Consider the following 10,314-nt stretch of genomic DNA (forward strand, 5'->3'; position numbering starts at 1 on the left):
ATGATACTCAGTATAAGGAAACTTATTTAATATTGAAATTAATGCACTTTAATAAGAAGTAAACTTACTTGAATAAGAAGTAAATGCTTCATCTTATTCTCTTAACCAACAAGTAAGTGAACCTCAAACAGCAAAACATAAATGAAGGCAGAATATCTGAATCTGATTAATACTGACATAACATAAGAAATTTATTTTTTAGATTTTTTTTGTAAGGCAAATGGGGTTAAGTGGCTTGCCCAAGGCCACACAGCTAGGTAATTATTAAGTGTCTGAGACCAGATTTGAGCCCAGGTACTCCTGACTCCAGGGTAGGTGCCCTATCCACTGCGCCACCTAGCCAACCCCATAATAAGAAATTTTTGAAGACAAATTCATTCATATAGTCTACACATATTCAGTCATATATATGTATATTATGTATTCTATATGTTGATTAACCAAGGGAAGAAACATAAAATCTAAGAAAATTTACAAGACTTCATATTTTACATGATTCCATGTAAGCTGGATATGTCATGTGTGACTGGAAATGCTTCTAAGGACAGACAAAGTCTCCCAATCTGTTCTATTACAATAGCTGTTTCAGAACAATGAAGACACTTGGTACTCATTCCAAGCATGATGGTACATAGTCTATGCTTCCAGTGTTCTAGATTCATGTGAGAGATGCTTTTTTTAATCTTTGAGATGACATGCACATGTGACAGTTAATTTGTACCACTTGTAACCTTTATATTAGGGATGACCTTCATATTAGCTGCACCTGTGATTTCATTGGCACAGGAAACTTCTGGAGGAGGGAATTCTCTCTGCTAATTCAGATGGACCCTTTATTTAAAACCTATAGCATTAAAGCAAAGGTTCCTATCTGTGGATTTACTTGGTCTGTGTATTTGGAACTTTTAACATTTTTTTTTACATTGTTTCCATGGTATACATTTTTTAAAATTAATTTTTATTAAAGATATTATTTGAGTTTTACAATTTTCCCCCCAATCTTACTTCCCTCCCCCCACCCCCCCACGGAAAGCAATCTGTCAGTCTTTACTTTGTTTCCATGTTGTACCTTGATCCAAATTGGGTGTGATGAGACAGGAATCATATCCTTAGAGAAGAGACAAGAATTCTAAGAGGTAATCAGGATCAGACAATAAGATATCTGTTTTTTTCTAAATTAAAGGGAATAGTCCCTGAACTTTGTTCAAACTCCACAGCAAATTAACTGGATACAGATGGCACTCTTCTTTGCAGACAGCCCAAAATTGCTCCCAATTGTTGCTCTGATGGAATGAGTGAGTCCATCAAGGTTGATCATCACTCCCATGTTGCTGTTAGGGTATACAGTGTTTTTCTGGTTCTGCTCATCTCACTCAGCATCAGTTCATGCAAATCCCTCCAGGTTTCCCTGAAATCCCATCCCTCCTGGTTTCTAATAGAACAATAGTGTTCCATGACATACATATACCACAGTTTGATAAGCCATTCCCCAATTGAAGGACATTTACTGGATTTCCAATTCTTTGCCACCACAAACAGGGCTGCTATAAATATTTTTGTACAAGTAATGTTTTTACCCTTTTTCCTCATCTCTTCAGGGTATAGACCCAGTAGTGGTATTTCTGGGTCAAAGGGTATGCACATTTTTCTTGCCCTTTGGGCATAGTTCCAAATAGCTCTCCAGAAGGGTTGGATGAGTTCACAGCTCCACCAACAGTGTAATAGTGTCCCAGATTTCCCACATCCCTTCCAACAATGATCATCATCCTTCCTGGTCATACTGGCTAATCTGAGAGTTGTGAGGTGGTGCCTCAGAGAAGCTTTAATTTGCATTTCTCTAATAATTAATGATTTAGAGTATTTTTTCATATGGCTATGGATTGCTTTGATCTCCTCATCTGTAAATTGCCTTTGCATATCCTTTGACCATTTGTCAATTGGGGAATGGCTTTTTGTTTTAAAAATATGACTCAGTTCTCTGTATATTTTAGAAATGAGTCCTTTGTCAGAATCATTAGTTGTAAAGATTGTTTCCCAATTTACTACATTTCTTTTGATCTTGATTGCATTGGTTTTATCTGTGCAAAAGCTTTTTAATTTAATGTAATCAAAAACATCTAATTGCTTTTTGGTGATGTTCTCCAACTCTTCCTTAGTCATAAACTGTTCCCCTTTCCATAGATCTGACAGGTAGACTAATTTGCTTATAGTATTGTTTTTTATGTCTATGTCCTGTAACCATTTAGATCTTATCTTGGTAAAGGGTGTGAGGTGTTGGTCTAATCTAAGTTTCTTCCATACTAACTTCCAATTATCCCAGCAAATTTTATCAAAGAGGGAGCTTTTATCCCAATGGCCAGACTCTTTGGGTTTATCAAACAGCAGATTACTATAATCATCTCCTGTTTTTACACTTAGTTTATTCCACTGGTCCACCACTCTATTTCTTAGCCAATACCAAACAGTTTTGATGACTGATGCTTTATAATATAATTTTAGATCGGGTAGGGCTAAGCCACCTTCGTTTGCATTTTTTTTCATTAAGCTCCTGGCAATTCTTGACTTTTTATTTCTCCATATGAATTTACTTACAATTTTTTCTAACTCATTAAAGTAATATTTTGGAATTTTGATTGGTAGGGCACTAAACAGATAATTTAGTTTTGGTAGAATTGTCATTTTTATTATATTAGCTCTACCTATCCACAAGCAGTTGATATTTGCCCAGTTATTTAAACCTAATTTAATTTGTGTGAGAAGTGTTTTATAATTGTTTTAAAAAAGATTCTGAGTCTGTCTTGGCAAATAGACTCCCAAATATTTTACATTGTCTCAGGTTACTTTGAATGGGATTTCTCTTTCTAGCTCTTCCTGCTGTTTCTTGCTAGACATATATAGAAAAGTTGAGGATTTATGAGGGTTTATTTTATAACCTTGCAACTTTGCTAAAATTGCTAATTGTTTCCAGTAGTTTTTTTAGATGATTTCTTGGGATTCTCTAGGTAGACCATCATGTCATCTGCGAAGAGTGAGAGTTTTGTCTCTTCCTTCCCAATTCTAATTCCTTCAATTACTTTTTCTTCTCTAATTGCTGATGCTAACATTTCTAATACAATAGTGAATAGTAGTGGGGATAATGGGCACCCTTGTTTCACCCCTGATTTTATAAGGAATGCCTCTAGCCTCTCCCCATTGAATATAATGCTTATTGAAGGTTTCAGATAGATACTGCTAATTATTTTAAGGAACAGTCCATTTATTCCTACACTCTCTAGTGTTTTTAATAGGAATGGATGCTTTATTTTGTCAAAAGCTTTTTCAGCATCTATTGATATGATCATATGATTTCTGATAGATTTGTTGTTGGTATAATTGAGTATACTAACAGTTTTCCTAATATTGAACCAACCCTGCATTCCTGGAATAAATCCTACTTGATCATAATGTATTATCCTAGTGATAACTTGTTGTAATCATTTTGCTAAGATTTCATTTAAGATTTTTGCATCTATATTCATCAGGGAAATAGGTCTATAATTTTCTTTCTCTGTTTTAACTCTTACTGGTTTAGGTAACAGTACCATATTGGTTTCATAGAAAGAGTTAGGCAGAGTTCCATCTTTCCCTATTTTTCCAAAGAGTTTATATAGAATTGGAACCAATTGTTCCTTAAATGTTTGGTAGAATTCACTTGTGAATCCATCAGGCCCTGGAGATTTTTTTTTAGGGAGTTCAATGATGGCTTGTTGAATTTCTTTTTCTGAGATAGGGTTGTTTAGGTATTTAATCTCTTCTTCATTTAACCTGGGCAACATATATTTTTGTAAATATTCATCCATTTCACTTAGATTATCAAATTTATTGGCATAGAGTTGGGCAAAATAATTTCAAATTATTACTTTAATTTCCTCCTCATTGGTGGTGAGTTCCCCTTTTTCATTTATGATACTAGCAATTTGGTTTTCTTCTTTCTTTTTTTTGATCAAATTGACCAAAGGTTTATCAATTTTATTGGTTTTTCCATAATACCAACTGTTGGTTTTATTTATTAATTCAATAGTTTTTTTGCTTTCCATTTTATTAATTTCTCTTTTAATTTTTAGAATTTCTAATTTAGTATTTAATTGGGGATTTTTGATTTGTTCTTTCTCTAATTTTTTTAGTTGCATGTTTAGTTCATTGATTTCCTCTTTCTCCAATTTATTCATGTAAGCATTTAGAGCTATAATATGTCCCCTGAGAGTCACTTTGAATGAATCCCATAGGTTTTGGTATGTTGTTTCATTATTATCATTATCTAGGATAAAATAGTTAATTCTTTCTATAATTTGTTTTTTGGTCCACTCATTTTTTAAAATGAGGTTATTCAGTTTCCAATTTGTTCTGGGTCTATATCTCCTTGGCCCAGTGTTGCATATGACTTTTATTGCATTGTGATCTGAGAAAGATGTATTCACTATTTCTGCCTTTCTGCAGTTGATCATTAGGTTTTTATGTCCTAGTACATGGTCAATTTTTGTATAAGTTCCATGTATTGCAGAGAAAAAGGTATATTCCTTTCTTTCCCCATTCAGTTTACTCCATAAGTCTACCATATCTAATTTTTCTAACAATCTATTTACCTCCTTAACTTCTTTCTTGTTTATTTTATGATTTGATTTATCTAGATCTGATAGTGGGAGGTTGAGGTCTCCCACTAGTAGAGTTTTGCTGTCTATGTCTTCCTGTAGTTCTTTCAGTTTCTCCTCTAAGAATTTGGGTGCTGTCCCACTGGGTACATATATATTCAGTATTGAAATGACTTTATTGTCTATGGTACCTTTTAGGAGGATAAAGTTTCCTTCCTTATCTCTTTTAGTGCTATCTATTTTTGCTGCTTCTTTGAGATAAGGATTGCTACCCCTGCTTTTTTTACTTCAGCTGAAGCAAAATAAATTTTGCTCCAACCTTTTACCTTTACTCTATATGTATCTCTCTGCTTCAAATGAGTTTCTTGTAAGCAGCATATTGTAGGATTCTGGTTTTTAATCCACTCTGCTATTTGCTTATGTTTTTAAGGGAGAGTTCATCCCATTCACATTCAAGGTTATGATTACTAATTCTTTATTGCCCTCCATGCTATCTTCCCTGTTTGTATTTTCCCCCCTTTCCCCCCTTATCCAAATTCCCCAGTATTTTGTTTCTGAGTATCACCCCCTTCAGTGTGTTTGCCCGCCTATATCACCCCTCCCCTTTCTTTCCCCTTTCCCTTTTTCCCTTTCCCTTCCCTTCCTTTTGTTATTTCCCCTTTCCCCCCCCCCTTCCCTTTCTCCACACCCCCTTCCCCTTTTCCCCTTTTAATACTTGAAAGGTTGGATGTTTTATAAGTTAACTGAGTATGTGTAGGTTGACTTTAAGCCAAGTCTGATGAGAAGAAGATTCAGGTGTTTCTCATCTGCTCCCTTCTTCCCCTCTATTACCATAAGTTTTTTTTGTACTTCTTAGTGTAATGAGATTTACCCCATTCAATCCCCTCCCTCCTCCAGTCTCTTTCCTGTCCCCCTTTTCAAGGAGGTAGTATTTTTTAGATTATTGTATCTAAGTCATAGAAAATTCTGAGTGTCTATCCATTCCAGTTCAGTATATTCTATCGAATAGAGTCAAAATTCCTGAGAGTTATTAGAGTCTTTCTCCCAAGTGGGGTTAAGGCCAGTTACATCCCATTAGATAGCAGTCTCATGGATAGGTCATGAATGTCCATCATTTTTGGCTAGGTATATTCTCTCTGTTAGAGTTACAATTCTCAAGATTTATAAGAATCTTTTTTCCCCCCATGCTGGGATATAGCCAGTTTCAACTTACTATCTGGATAGCACTTTTTTTTCTTTTACCGCCTCCCCCCCTTTTTTTACCTTTTCATGTGTCCCTAAACCTCCTGTTTGGTGTCCAAATTTTCTGTTTAGTTCTGGTCTTTTCATCAGAAATTTTTGGAATTCTTCCATTTTGTTAAATTTTGTATTTTGTATTTGTCCAATTGATGATGTGAGAGATTTATTCTCATTTTGTAATTGTCCAATTGATGATCTGAGAGATTTATTCTCCTTTTGTATTTGTCCAATTGTACTTTCTAAGGTTTTGTTTTCTTGTTGCAATGTATTAATTGTCTCTCCCAAATTTTTAAGCTCCTTCCTTATTTCTTCAAGGAAGTCTTTCTGTGCTGAAGACCAGATCATATTCTCCTCAGAGGTTCCAGGTCTCTCTGAGTTAGAGTCTTTCCCTTCCAAGAATTTTTCTATGGCTCCACCTTTCCGCTGACCCTTCTTCATTTTGCTAAGACCTGGGTTGGGGAGGGGCTGGTCCACAGGGGCTTGGGATCTCTAAAGGCTTTACTCACTGAGTGCGGATTTTCTGGCTGGCCAGTAGGAGGTGTTGGTTGCTTTCTCTGGAGTGTCTGTGACCTCGATTGAGGCCTTCTCCCTTTGCTTGAAGGGAGGAGTTGGAGCTATTGAATTCTTTTGCCTTCAATCAATGTTGGGCTTTACCCTGGCCTGAGGTCATTCCTCAACTGGGCTGGTTCTTCTGCTCACACACCTGGGCCTGAGGCAGAATTTAGTTTGCATTTGTTTGGGAGAAGGTCTGAGTTGTAATGGGACTGAGTTCCTCAGACCAGAGGAGCCCAGGTGTCCCCAGCTCTCCTGCTCCAGAACTCTTCCCCCAGCTCTGTCTGCAAGCTCCTGGGGAATAGCACCAACACCAGCGCCTCTGCTCCCTAGCCGACTCCAGCCCCCGCCATCTAGCCCCACCGCTGATTCAGCAGGTCTGGCTCTCAGGCCTTCAGACTCCCTGTTCCACTTCAGCTGCTAATCTACCTGATTGGGGCTGATCCTCCCTCTGAGCCCAGACTCACCTGCCCGAATTCAAATGTGGCCAAAGCTGCTGCCGGAGACAAATCCTGAGGTAGATGTTCTTTCTCTTGGCTTTTCTTTCTGGGTTTTGTGGGTCAGATTTCTTTTAAGAGGTTTGTTTCATGTGATAGATGGGGAAAGATCAGGAGACTTTAGAACTGTGCCTGGGGCAGCTAGGTGGCACAGTGGATAAAGCACCAGCCCTGGAGTCAGGAGTACCTGGGCTCAAATCCGGTCTCAGACACTTAATAATTACCTAGCTATGTGGCCTTGGCCAAGCCACTTAACCCCGTTTGCCTTGCAAAAAAACCTAAAAAAAAAAAGAACTGTTCCTGTCTTCTCTCCGCCATCTTGGCTGGAAGTCTGTGACTTTCTTCAACTTTTAACATTTTGATAACTGTATTTCAATACAATTGGTTTCTTTTGTAACTTTATTTAAACAGTATAAAACATCCTAGGAAGGGGTCCACAGTTTTCATCAGTCTTCCAAAGGGTCCATGACATGAAAATGATTTAGAAGTTTGTCTTAGAAAGTTGCCTAGAGTGGGGTGATGACAAGACCTTGTAATCCCTACTACTGGGCAAAGATAAGACTGGTGAATCAGGAGCTCTGAGATGCAGGAGAACTATCCAGGTTGGAAAAATATAATGAACAATGCATTTTCAAAATGGGTGAGATAGGAAGAGAAGGAAAGGGAAGGAAGAAAGAAAAGGAGTGATGGAGAAAAGGGAGAAAGGAAGGGAGGAAGTGATGGAGACACAAAGGGGCAGGAGATGCAGGAGACCTATCCAGGTTGGAAAAACACAACAGTTAAAATAACAGCTAATGTATTTCCAGTCTGTATGAGATAGGAAGAAAAGGGAAAGGAAGAAAAGGAGAGAGAGGGAAAGGGGAAGGGAAGGAGAAAGGAAGGGAGGGAGGGAGTTAAGTGATTGTCATATTCATATAGTATGTTTCAGACATAGGACTTGAACCCAGGTAGTCTTGGCTTAGAAGCTAGTTCTCTATCCACTATATCAATGATATTAAATTCAAATGAGGAGCAGCTAGGTGGTGTAGTGGATAAAGCACCAGCCTTGGAGTCAGAAGTACCTGGGTTCAAATCCAGTCTCAGACACTTAATAATTACCTAGCTGTGTGGCCTTGGGCAAGCCACTTAACCCCATTTGCCTTGCAAAAACCTAAAAAAAAAATTCAAATGGAAATGGAACCCTGTAGGATGAATATTGATTTATAAACTAACATTATATGTTTTATTGTGGGGTTCTTTTTGATTAAACATTTCCCAATTGCACTTTAATCTAATTAGGACCATTGTACCTTTCTACTTTTATATTATAGGAAGTCAAAATGAAAGAGAAAGCAGTACAGGTTGGCTTCTGTAGGGAAGGCTTTATGGAAGAGGTGGACCTTGAGTCCCTGAAGGACAAAGGAATTTGGGTCAACAAAGTAAGTGGAAATAGGTATAGTATATTTGAGAGACAATAAGGATTTTGGCTGGTTGAGAAAAAAATTATATTGGGAATAATGGGAGAAAATAGCACCATCTCTTATCTAGAGAGAGACCTGAAAGGCATAAAGAATTTGGGATGGATATATATATATATGTAGAGATATATAAGATTAATGAGGAGTGAAAAGATATGATGAAAGTAGAATTTTAGACTGTGTGCAAGATGGATTTGAGAGGAAGGAGAATGGCAAAGCGAGAGAAATTAGACTATAGTAATAATCCAAACAAATTAAAAATCTGGACTAGTATGTTGGTAGTGGGGATGGAAAGAATTTTTCCTTTGAAATAACTCAGGTCATCCTTTGAACCTGAAATATCAAGACAATAGGTACATAATTTGATATAAGGGAGAATTATAGATAATAGATTTGAAGTCTTAGTAATTCAATCAATGTATTATGGCTAGAAATAAGGAATTGATATGGAGCTATGGAAAGGGAAAATAAAGGTTATTTGGACATGTTGAATATGAAGCAATGATTGGACCTCCAAGTAGGCACATGACATTTGGATAACAGTGGAGAGAGAGATGAACCCAAGTTTTCCATATTGGTAATTAGTTAAAGACGTGAATGGATTACAAAGGAATGGGCAGAAGAAGAGTACAAAATTTTAATTTAGATTGAAAGCAACTTTATTTTTATCCACTTAATGAGTCAAATCTGTGCTTATGAAAATCTGACTACTTACTGACAAACTTTTAATTAGATGTAGGTTCATTCTCTTTAAAAATAAAACATTAGCAAATTGATGGCCATTCCTTCCTCAAAGATAACTGCTTAGCAGAAATCGATACATACTCTCTAAAAGATCATATGATGTATGAACTAGAATATCCTATAACAGTTATGGTCTTTTTACTATTGAAGTAGACTTATTTTGTAACTTTCATGCCTAGGTACTTAAGTTTAGCAGTCAATATTCCTCTTGAAAGTTTAAAAAATAGGGGGTGGCTGAGTGGAGCAGTGGATAGAGCACCAGCCTTGGAGTCAGAAGTACCTGGGTTCAAATCCAGCCTCAGACACTTAATAATTACCTAGCCATGTGGCCTTGGGCAAGTCACTTAACCCCATTGCCTTGAAAAATCTAAAAAAAAAAAGTTTAAAAATAACATTTAATATCCTAGCACTTAGCTAATGCAGTAGAATTCCCTAACACAGTTGATTATATGTTCAATAGATGATTACATGTTGTGATTTTTTTTTGAAAGGCATCTAACTAAAACTTCAATCTTAAAATGCCAGAAATTCCCACCACTGATCATTCCTTTGGGCCAAGAGATTACATCTTGAAAAGAACTTTTTTAAAATTATAAATCTTAGATCCAGGACAAGGCAATTTCTAGCACTGTTGTTGGAAATATAGGTCAAAAAAAGATGCTAGAGGAAGGATGGTCGAGTAGCCTTACTCTAATGTGAAAATGTAAAGAACTGGAGCACATAAATTATATAGATGGAAACTGAGGACTCCAAAGTACTTCTCTTAAGGATTTTTTCCCAGAGGTTCTTGATCTAGAGAGGTTGGGCGTAAAGTCTTCCTAATATGGAAACCTCACATAAAAATATGGCAGGGGCTGATAAGTCATCTAGGTCTGAACCAAATTCTAGGGGAAAGCCTCTATTTTTCCTAGGAGAAATTAGAATTAACATAATTTCATTGTTCTTCCATTTAAAACTAGAACTTTAACACATAGGTTAACTATTATATAGTGCTCCAAAGTAATAAAATGAATATTCAACACCTCTCTACATCACACCTTTCATTGGCAAGGAAGCCGGTCTGTGTAATCAGTCACAAATTTAGTTTGACTATTTTTTTTCTTTTCTGTAATTTCCAATTAAAAAGATTTTGGCAATGAGAATAATATTCCTATAGCATTAATTTTTTAAATTATATTTTATTTATTTTTCCAATTA

The sequence above is a fragment of the Macrotis lagotis genome, chromosome 2, assembly GCF_037893015.1.
Source record: "Macrotis lagotis isolate mMagLag1 chromosome 2, bilby.v1.9.chrom.fasta, whole genome shotgun sequence".
NCBI lineage: Eukaryota > Metazoa > Chordata > Mammalia > Peramelemorphia > Peramelidae > Macrotis > Macrotis lagotis.